Here is an 11,608-nt window from a genome sequence, read left to right as displayed (position 1 = left end):
TTGTATGACTTTTTTATTTCTTGACTTAATTAATCTCCCTTGTGCTTTTCAAGTGACATGGAGTCAGACCTAGATAGTCTTTTGGGACAACCCCCCAAACCCCGCAGTACTAAATGAGGTCATGTAACCTCGAAGAAAGGGGCTGCCTCAAAGTCAGCCAAGATCGTTGATGGTGCCTCTCCCTTGAAGCCCGCCTCTTCCGAGCCTAAGGCCTAAGCTCCAGACTCCACAAACGTGGTTTTTGACACATCTCTTGTGACCTCAACAGTCGCCACCACCGAGCCTTCAGAGACCATGCTACCTCCCCACCGAGCTTTTCAGGTGACATGGAGTCAGACCTAGACAGTCTTTTGGGACAACCCCCCAAACCCCGCGGTACTAAATGAGGTCATGTAACCTCGAAGAAAGGGGCTGCCTCAAAGTCAGCCAAGATCGTTGATGGTGCCTCTCCCTTGAAGCCCACCTCTTCCGAGCCTAAGGCCTAGGCTCCAGACTCCACAGACGTGGTTTTTGACACATCTCTTGTGACCTCAACAGTCACCACCACCGAGCCTTCAGAGACCATGCTACCTCCCCAACTGATCACTACTGGAGACAAAGGCAAACAAGTCGTGCCTCCTTCAGCCCTCAAGCCTACAGGTACCCCAACCATGGTCTGCAAGTTTGTGGTGTCATCCCACACATGGAGTACCCCCTGGAGAATGTTGCAGGATTTCTGGGAGCAACCTTTGCTCAGAATTGTTATCTCGAACAAGCCAATCCTGGAGCAACCTCGACGCCAATGTGTGGCGGTTTTTGAGGGGGGACAATCCCACACACCTCACCTACCAAACAATGGAGCTCTGAGTTTTGGTAAGTCTGTTCCCCATGGCTTTTATTCTCTAACCATTGCAAAAACTTTTTTGCTTCAGGCCCTTCTTGGTGTCCTTCGCCAGAGTTCCGTGTTCTCCTCAAAGATGGCAGTGGCAGAAACCCTGGTTTATGAAACAAACCAGGCTTGCATCCGAGTTGAAAATGGGCTGAAAGAGGCAAAGGGAGCCCATGTTCGAGCTGAGGAGGCCTGAGCCAAGGCCGAGGATGCCCTCAAGCTTCTTCAAGCTAAACATTATTCCTTCGAGGCTACAACCAACAACCTGAAGGCAAAACTGGACCCCAAGATAGCAGATTTCGACGCTGCCAGGGCCGAGATCAATCGCTTGAAGGCAGAGACAAGTGCTTCCAAGGCCGAGGCTGAAAGCCTAAAGGAGGAGAATAATTCTACCTTCGAAATTCTTGAGGACGAGAAGAAGTGCCTCACCGAGGAGTTCTAGACCATGAAGGATTGGGCTATGGATCGAGCTATGTACATGATCTGGTCTCTTAACCTTAACATAGACACTTCGTTCCTCCAGGACAAAGAAGAGGAGTTCATCTCCAAATGGAAGGCTCGGTTGGCCGAGGAGGAGGTCACAACCACTACCCCTGATGGCAGGAACGGGGATGACAAAGGCGAGGAAGACGAGCCTGGTTCAATTAACCAACACTAAGCTATCTCGAATAGGGTTGCGTCCCTTATTATTTTTGTAATTATACTATCTATTTTTTTTAGCTTAGGGAAAATACAATTTACAGCTTGAGTTTGAGCTATTTTGATTATCTTATGAATGTTATATTTTAATAGTAGTTTTTATGCTGTTAACTTTCTAGCCCGAAAACCTTTTTGCACACTATCTACCTTTAGCTTTTTGCCTTAATATTATACATCATATTCCTGGATCGAAATATTTTGAGCATGTTATTAAGGACCAACTTTTATACTTATTTATTTTCACAAATATACATTGGGTTTAAGTTCAAATTTCGATACATTCATGCATAGTTTTTTCGAAATACCTATGTTTGACTTCGTTATTGTCAAGGTCGAAAATTACTTTTACCATGTATTTGAAAAATACTCAATGGCATATACCCTCGTTAGTCTAGTTATTTTTTTTTCCAGTTACTTTCCCACATCCTCGAGAATGATCTCGAGGTTTCGATGTCGAAACATGTTTACAAAAATTTCCAGCCCTAGTCTCGACTTATGCTTTTTTGTTGGTTTATCTAGAATTCTGACTTTCACTATGTCGATTAGGTTTTCCTGGTTTGTTCCAGACTTGTTTAATTCATGTTTGGTTAATGATCCATATACTTATTGTTTTCTTCATGTTATGTTAACAATCCATACATTGCTATTAGAGTTTATTTTTATATATGTTATATTTTTTCGAGCTTATGGTATGATTGTATACCACTTATGCCCCCCTTAATATCCTATGATTATGATCTTAGGTTATTGAATTTTGAGGGCTTGCAAAAAAGTATAACAATAAAAATACAACATTTGAATGAAATTTAGTACTTTATTGACAAAAGGAAAAAACCAAATTCAAGCTTGGTTAAAACGAATAAACATCATTCCTACATTACTAATAATAAGGTCATAGATGTTCACCATTCCAAGATCGTGGAGCCAAACCTATATTTATCCTTGCTAGTTTATAACCTCCAGGTTGAATGATGGACTCGATCTAATATGGTCCCTCCCAATTAGGCCTGAGCATTTCAGCAGATGGGTCTCATGTGGCCAAAAACATGCGCCTCAATATCAATTCTCCCAATCTGAATTTCTTATTTCAGACTCTTTTGTTAAAATATCTCATACCCCTTTGCTGGTATGCAGTATTTTTTCAGTTGGGATTCATCTAGTCTTTCTTCGATAAGGTCCAAACTTTCTTTGAGCTGGGATTGGTTTGAGGTTTGATCATATGCATCATGCCTTATAGTTGGGATTTCGACCTCGATAGGCAACATGACCTCGCATCCATAAGCCAAGGAGAAGGGGTATGCCCCATTGAGGTTCTCGTTGTTGTTCTGTATGCCCACAGGACTTGAGGTAGTTCATCCGGCCATATTCCCCTAGCTTCTTCTAGCTTTTTCTTTATAGAAATTTTTAGAGTCTTATTTACTACTTCGACTTGGCCATTTGCTTGTGGATGGGCCATAGAGGAAACACTTTTAATTATCCCATTTTTTCGCAAAAGTGTGTGAACAAATCACTGTCGAATTGGGTCCCATTATCAGACACAATCTTCCTGGTCATCTCGTATCTACTGATGGTGTTTTTTACTATGATGTCTAGGATTTTCTTCAAGGTGATAGTAGTTAAGGGTTCGGCTTCGGTCCACTTCACGAAATAATCGACGATGACTACAACGTATTTTACTCCACCTTTTCCAGTTGGCAAAGAGCTTATGAGGTCGATTCCCCATACCACAAATGGCCATGGGGAGCTCATCATGGTTAGCTCGGTGGGTGGAGCTCGTGGTCTTGAAGCGAACCATTGACACTTATCAAAGCCCTTAACGTACTCGAATGAGTCTGCCTTGACTGTTGGCCAGAAATATCCTTGCCTAATCATCTTTTTTGACAGACTATGCCCCCTAGTGTGGTCTCCACAAAATTCTTCATGGATTTCTTCTAAAATCTTCTTTGCGTTTGGGGGAGTTACACACCTAAGTAGTGCCGTGGAGTATCCCCTTCTGTACAACTTTCCTTCCAAGATGGTACATCTTGTTATTTGGTACATAAGCTTGTTGAATTAGCTTATACATGATCTTTATTTATTTCACGTATATCTAATATTAAACAAATTAATACGAGATAGCCTAAAACATGTTTCTAAAATTGAATTCAAAGAGAAACAAAGAATAGAATACTTACAGTATACGCAGCGAAATTAAAGAGTCCTTCCTTCAGTTTCTCTAACTCTCGTATCCTTTCTGTCGCAGAGTATTATCAAGAAACTGAACCGATCTTCTATTTTCTTCACAATCTTCCAATGTATCCTTAGAACCATCTAGACTAGTGTGGGAAATTCTCAACACATGAGATATATATAGAGAGAAGAAGAGAAAATAACAAAGAGGCTTAGAAAAGGACTTGTGTTTAGAGAGAATCTAAAACTATCAGAAAATCTGACTTGTGACTTATCAAACTTATGTTTTGACTTCTCTCTAAGCACTCCTTTTATAGACTCAATTAGGCCATTTAATTTAATTAAAAAATTAATAAAATAATAGCCATTTTGAAGCCCTAGGTCGAAATTATCATGGGCTATAGGCCCATGAAATTTCCCATTTGATTATAAGCCCATTGGACTTAAAATCAAGGCCTGTATTATTTTCTATTGATTTAATTAATTAAGTAATTATTTAAATCCTTTATCAAATTAATTATTTATAATTTGAACCTTGATTTAAACTTATTTATTAATTTAGATACCAATTTATCATAATTAATAAATTTGCCATAATTTCTCTTTTCTTCTCAAAATTACATAACTCTGTGAAACTATCCAAAATTGACCTGGTCAACTTTGATAATTCTAATTGATTATTAAATCAATTAATTGAGACTATCTAGATGATTTTATCCAAGGTACAATGGGGACCATGGGCCTATGAAATCAAGCTCCAATAAGTTATCATAAATCAAACAAATAAATTTACTAACTTATTAATTCCTCGTGACTCAACTATAGACTCGGAATTGCACTCTTGAATTCATAGAACGCTCTATAACAAATATAGATACGCTATTAATTATCCATTGTTACAACCATAATTGTCACTCAATCCTCTATAGACGGTCTACAATGAGATATGACTAAAATACTGTTTTACCCCTCATTGTATTTTATCCTTAAAACACTTAGTTCCTTGTAAATGATATTTCAGTAAACTAATTTAATTACTGAAATGAGATCTCTATCATTTAACACCTTGAACCAAACTAAAAGGAAACCATCGCTTCACTTCTTCATCAGAAGCTATAGATGTTCATATCTATGATTAACACTCCCACTCAATTATACTACCGAGTTCCCAAGATGTAAGTATGGGCTAGTCCGTAGGGTAAGCTGGTAACGAACAAGTCAAAGAACTCAAATAATACAATCAGTTAGAATACTAACCACTCAGAATTGAGATTGAATTGACCTATGGTCAACTATATGATATGACTAGAATAGATAATAACGGTATGTTTACTTATCTTATCAACTGTCAATATTGGTCCAGTCCGAAGTAACAAATACATCTGATCTTATCTACTTTACTAATGTTCTGGAAAGAACATAACACTATAATGTGTAAGTAGATTATATCGTAGATTGGCAAGTCAGTGTAAATCCGATGCACTGACTAATCTTAGGACTAACTTATTTTGAACATATAATCATATTTATATTCCACTGTGATTACGTCACTATAAATAAGATTAGCTATATGCTCGGGATTTAATAGAAGTTTATATTAAACAAATAATCATGAAAATAAAACATGTGAGCAAAGTGATTTACCAAGTCAAAAAATGATTTCTATTCTTTTATTGATAATAAAATGAGATTACAAATAATTTGGATTTTAATTAGGGCATAAAACCCCAACAAAGCTTTCTAGCCTCCTTCCGGTCTGCTGGGAGACTTCCGATTTCAAGATAGTCAACTATCAGGGTCATCCAGGTGGGCAGCGAGTGAATCATGTTGACATCTTTTTCCTTAAGCTCGGTTAGGCTTGGAACCTGTAAGAATTCTACTGGAACCATGTCGAGTGTGTCAGCCTCTTTGGTCGTGGCGAGCCTGGCCAATGCATCTGCATTTGAATTTTGTTCTCAGGGAACTTGTTCTATGGCGTAGAACTCAAATTCCCCAAATTTTGTCTTAACTTTCTCCAGATAGGCTGCAATTTTTATGCCACGAGCCTGATATTCACCCAGGACCTAGTTAACAAACAACTGAGAGTCATTGTAGCAGTGGATGACCTTTGCTTTGAGCTTGGAGGCTATGTGAAGACCTGCTAATAACGCCTCGCACTCAGCCTCATTATTCGATGCCTCAAAGCAAAACCTTAACGCCAAATGGAAGTGATTTCCCATCGGGGTGATCAAAATGATTCCTGCCCTGACCCATTTTCATTAGAGGACCCATCGACGTAAAGTGTCAATAGCTCGCGGGATGGGGTTACGACTTCCTTGTTGGAAATTCCTGTACATTCAACAATTAAGTTTGCCAAATCCTGTCCTTTGATCGTTGTTCTAGGATGATAGATGACCTCGAATTTTCCGAGTTCAACGACCCATTTTAACAATCTCCCAGATCCTTCAGGCTTGGATAATACTTGCCTAAACGGCTGATTAGTTAACACATGAACATGATGTGCTTGGAAATAGGGTCGAAGCTTTCGAGATGCATGTATTAGGCACAAAGCCAGTTTTTCCATTAATGGGTTTCTCGATTTTTCCCCCACTAACCTTTTGCTGACGTAGTAAACAGGTTTTTGTACTTTCTTATCCTCCCAAAAAAGTACTGCATTAATGGCGTACTCGGTTGTGGCTTGGGGAGATGTTTCTTAAGGTTCTAGAACGCGAGTTCACACTCATCCGACCATTCAAATTTCTTCTCCCCTCTCAAAAGATTGAAGAATGGAAGGCACCGATCTGTAGATTTCGAGATAAACCTACTTAAGGTCGACACTCGTCCAGTTAGGCTCTGAGCATCTTTATGTTTACGAGGTGAGGGCATGTCAATTAACACCTTAATCTTGTCTGGATTACCCTCTATACCCCAAGCATTTACTATAAATCCGAGAAACTTTCCCGAGGATACTTTGAATGAGCATTTCTGTGGGTTAAGTCTCATATTTTATTTTCGGAGCACAACAAAACATTCAGCGAGATCGTCCACATGGTTACAGTTATGTTTGGACTTGACTAACATATCGTCCACATAAACTTCCATGTTATTCCCTATCTGCTCAGTGAACATCCTATTCACTAGTCTTTGGTATGTGGCTCCTGTGTTCTTGAGCCTGAAAGGCATTACATTGTAGCAATACAAGCCCTTATCGGTCACGAAGCTTGTATGGTCTTGGTCGGGTGCATGCATGGTTTTCTGGTTATATTTAGTGGCATCTACGAGCTGATCGGTTTGAGGCAAGGGAAAGCAATCCTTGGGGCATGCCTGGTTGAGATCTGAATAATCGATGCAAGTTTTCCACTTTCCATTAGGCTTTAGAACCAGCACAAGATTGGCTATCTAATCAGGGTAGAAAGTATCTCGGATAAACCAATTTGCCTTCAGCCTTTCGACCTTCTCTTTCAGGGCTTTCTTCCTATCATCGTCCAGAAGCCTCCTTTTTTTGTTGCTTCGGAGGGAAGCTTTTATCTATGTTGAGTGCATGGCTTATAACGCTCAAACTGATCCCTACCATAATCAAGTGTGACCATAGAAACACATCCTCGTTCTCTCTTAGGAAGTGAGTTAATTGCTATTTCGCATCCTCAGAAAGGCTCTTTCCTGTTTTCACCATCCTCGTGGTATCTTTCTCATCAAGCTTTACCTCTTCAAGCTCCTTAATTGGTTTGAGATTAGCCCTTTCTTCTACCCTAGGGTCGATCTCTTCTTCGATTTCGAAGATGAATCCGTTCATTTCCTGAATAACAACAAATGCTTGTGCTCTTGTTTGGTTCTTTCCTCTCATGGAAATGTTATAGCATTCCCATGCAGCGAGCTGGTCTCCCTTCAGCGTCCCGGTGTCACTAGAAGTCGGGAACTTAATGGATAAAAGCCTAACAAACGACACTGCCCCCAGCCCAATCAGGGCTGGTCTCCCGAGCAATACGTTGTAGGCAAACGGGGTGTCCACCACTATGAATTTCATCATTTTGGTCATGACTGGATAATCTCCCAAGGTTACGGGGAGCTCGATGGATCCTGTGCTGGCAATCCCTTCACCTGAAAATCCATACAATGTCATTGCACAGGCTTTCAAATCTCGAAGCGTGAGTCCCATCTTTTCTAGAGTGGCCTTGTAAAGGATATGAACTGAGCTCTTGTTATCTATTAAGACTTTGCGCACCCTTTTGGTGGCAAGCTGAAGTGTGATAACCAGAGGGTCGTTGTCGGGAAACTAAACATGTGAAGCATCTTCTTCTGTAAAAGTAATGGGTTGAGATTCAACCCTTTGTTGCTTTGGAGCTTGCGGTTCAGGCTCGTAGGGAGACCCATCTCCTGTCTTCAGCTCATTCACATATCTTTTTTGGACATTTCTACCCGATCAAGCAAAGTGTGGTCCTCCAGAGATGGCTACCACCTCCTCCCCATATATTGAGGGAGGTAGATCATCCTCCCTTGCATGTGAGGTGGTATTCTGGTGAGCAGGTTACGTAGGAGCTGCCCTCTGTCCCGCTGACTTCTGAGTCAGATTTCAGTTTCTTATGTATTGTTTGAAATACCCTCTCAAGATTAAACCTTCGATCTCGTCTTTTAGTTGTCGGCACTCATTGGTGGTATGTCTGACATCCCTGTGGAACTTGCAGTACTTGTTGGTGTCTCTCTTTGACTTCTGATTTTGCATTGAGTCAGATGCCCTAAATGGTACCTGATTCTCATTTGTGACAAAGATATTCTCTCGAGTTTCAGTGAGCTCAGTGTAAACCATATAAATGGAGAAAGACTTGTCTCTCTTCTTCTTTTTCCACTTGTCCGCCTCTGAGTTATTCCCTTCATTTTTCTTTCTTTCTGAAGGGTTATCTCCTGAGTGTTGAGACGTTGATGGGGTATTCAATGTTGAGGCTGAGTTAACATTCGTCGTTGTAGTTATAATGGGCTGAGGAGTCAGTTTTAATGCTGACCTCGTGTAGCACCCACATTATTTTGATATATATAGCCAATAATCACATGATTGCATTGCATTACATATCATACAATATGTATAATTTGAGCATATGCATATTCTTATAAGTGTTTTCATGTATAAGTATAAAAGTTGTGTATGTGATGTCTATATGTATGCTCAATATTATTAACCTTGTGGCATTTGAGTTGTCTTTTATGGGTGTTTGATGTGCTCAAGATATAAGAAAGTATGAAAAATATGGACAAGGCATGGAATTAAGTGTTGAAAGTGAGATATAGAAGGCAAAATAGGTTAAGTAGTGGAAAATAGTACAATGTCGATTACTAGTATTTCGGTGTAAAATTGAGTATTTATGGATTTACCAAATGTAATCGAGGTATGATTAAGGTCTCATTGATGATGTAAAAATGGTTTTAGAACCATTAGATCAATTCTTGATGGGAGGTATACATAATCAGTGGTATTGATGCAAAGTCAAAACGAGCTTAGCATAAGTGCGCTACGCTCGATCGGGTAAGCATAACTATTGGGTATGAAGTCATATGGACCTAAGGTTTGGTATGAGTGTTTTACACATAAGGATAATAGGCCTAGCAGATGATTAAGTCGAAATTATTGAAGTGATAAGGTTTTCATAAGTCAAAAGGTGAAATGATGAGATGAAAGGTGTCAACTTTTGACAATAAGGATAAATCATTGAAAATAAGGAATTTTCATCAAACCTTATCACTTTGCACGACCATTATTCTGAAAAACAGAGAGAAAAGAAAACCAAAAACCATTTCTTGGCTGGTTTGAAGAAATTCTAAGGAGATCCAAGTGAAAGCAAAGCCAAAGAAGTAGATTAAGCTTAGTTCTAGCCTTTTTATGGTAAGTTCTTGTACTTGGAAGTTAAACTATGTTTTTGAATTTTTCTGAGAACTTATATATGGTGTTTTATCCTTTTTAAGATATTTCTTGGGGTTTCCAAGTGGTTTGAGGTTTAGAAAAGCTTGAAGAGATTGTTTTCGCCGAAAAGTTGCTCGGTAAGTGAAATTTTGTGTTTTATGAGGTTTTTGGGGTTCTTGGAGTACAAGATGATTTTTGGTTATTTGATTGAGTTTATAAGAGAGTATATATGTTTATAAATGTTTGAATATATGTGGAGACTCATTTAATTTGGGTGATGATCTAGGAGATAAGAATTTTATCAAAATCGGTATATGATAACTTTATGATGAATCATGTTGGTATTTGGGATATATGGTTATGGCAGGTTAATTGATGTTGATTATTGGTGTATTTTGATATTTGAGGATAGCTAAAATTAAGGGGAAACTCTGTCAAAATTTCCCCAAATGTCTAAGATAAATCTAATGCTCGATCTAGGTGGTTTAAGGCATTTTAGGCATGTTTTGGGTATGAAATTTGATATGAAGTCTTATGGGTATTTTTAAATGAGAGTTCAATGTATTACTGCCATCATTATGATGAGAAATCCATGCTATTGTCAGGATAAGCACATCAATACCTAAGACATCACTTGTTACACGGTGAAATATATTGTGGACAAAAGGTAAGTAAAGTACTCAACTGCAACACAAGAATTATGTGTTATGTGAAAGTATGCATTATATGAATATTTTGTGAGTAAGTGGTATTAACATACAGTGACACTTCATCATAAATTTGTATGCATGGCATAATAGTGATATGGTAAATTATTATATGATATAAGACCATGCATGATATTATGATGATTAATTATATGATGCCTTTGCAAGTTTTGTGCAACATAAAAGAAAGTTGTAATAAGAAGTTTAAGTTCAGTGCCACTGTTTTGAAAAGGCAAATGAAAGTGTTAATAAGTGTAAACGGAGGCCTATAGTAGGCTTATAGTGGCTGCCCAATAATTTGGGCTAGGTTTAGTGAACCAATTATATTGTTTGCCATATTTCCGTTTTTATTTCTCCTCCATATGAATTATTGTTATATGTATTGACACCACAGTGTGTGGCCGCCTTAACTCTTGAGCCTGACGGGGCAACGATGGAATAAGGTTTTTAATGTGCCCTACTGTGGTGAAGGCTAGCCGGAGGAGAACCCATGGGATTTTGTATTATATGTGTAACAAGCCCTGCAGGCATTGACCAATTCAAACAGTGTGCACAATATTAAGGGGCCCAAAATTTAAAAAGAAGTTGTATATGTCCATTGATATTGGGTAATCATTAGCATTGCATGCATTACTTTGCTTACTGAGCTTTAGGCTCACAGTTGTCTTGTGTTGCAGGTAGAGAAAGAAATATGTGAATGATATGAGGAGAACTGAAGCATGGTCCTGACCCTGATTTGTACATATGAACACATCGACCTTTTTGTGGGTTATTTCAGTTATCAGTGAGATGTTTGTAATAAAGTGTGAAGTTATGTTTTGAAAATAAATTGGGTTATTTAATACTTATGTATAATATGTTTGAGACACACTTTATGTTTAATGTAAATAATGTGAAATAAGTTTTCAAGTTAAAAAAAAAAAATGTCCAGACTTCCGCAGAAATAAATTATGATATAGTTTTAAAACGTAACACCTCAAATATGGTTTTTAACTAAAATAAGTGAGGGTGTTACACCTCGCCTCCTCTACATTGACGAATCTCTGAGCCCTTTTGTTGAACTCGGTTATTGTTCTTATTGGTTTTCTCTGCATATCATCCCAAAGGGGACTTCCTGGAAATATACCAGCTCAAACGACCATAAGATGACCATTATCATCAACATTATGGGCTTGTGCCACCTCTATGTGAAACCTCGACAGGTAGCTTTTTAATGACTCTCCCGGTTATTGTCTGACATTTGTCAAGGTCAATGCCTCGGACCTGACGCCTACCATGGCCTTGAATTATTTTTTA

This window comes from Humulus lupulus, chromosome 6 (genome assembly GCF_963169125.1).
Source record: "Humulus lupulus chromosome 6, drHumLupu1.1, whole genome shotgun sequence".
Taxonomy (NCBI): Eukaryota; Viridiplantae; Streptophyta; class Magnoliopsida; order Rosales; family Cannabaceae; genus Humulus; species Humulus lupulus.
Note: the sequence above shows the minus strand (reverse complement) of the source record.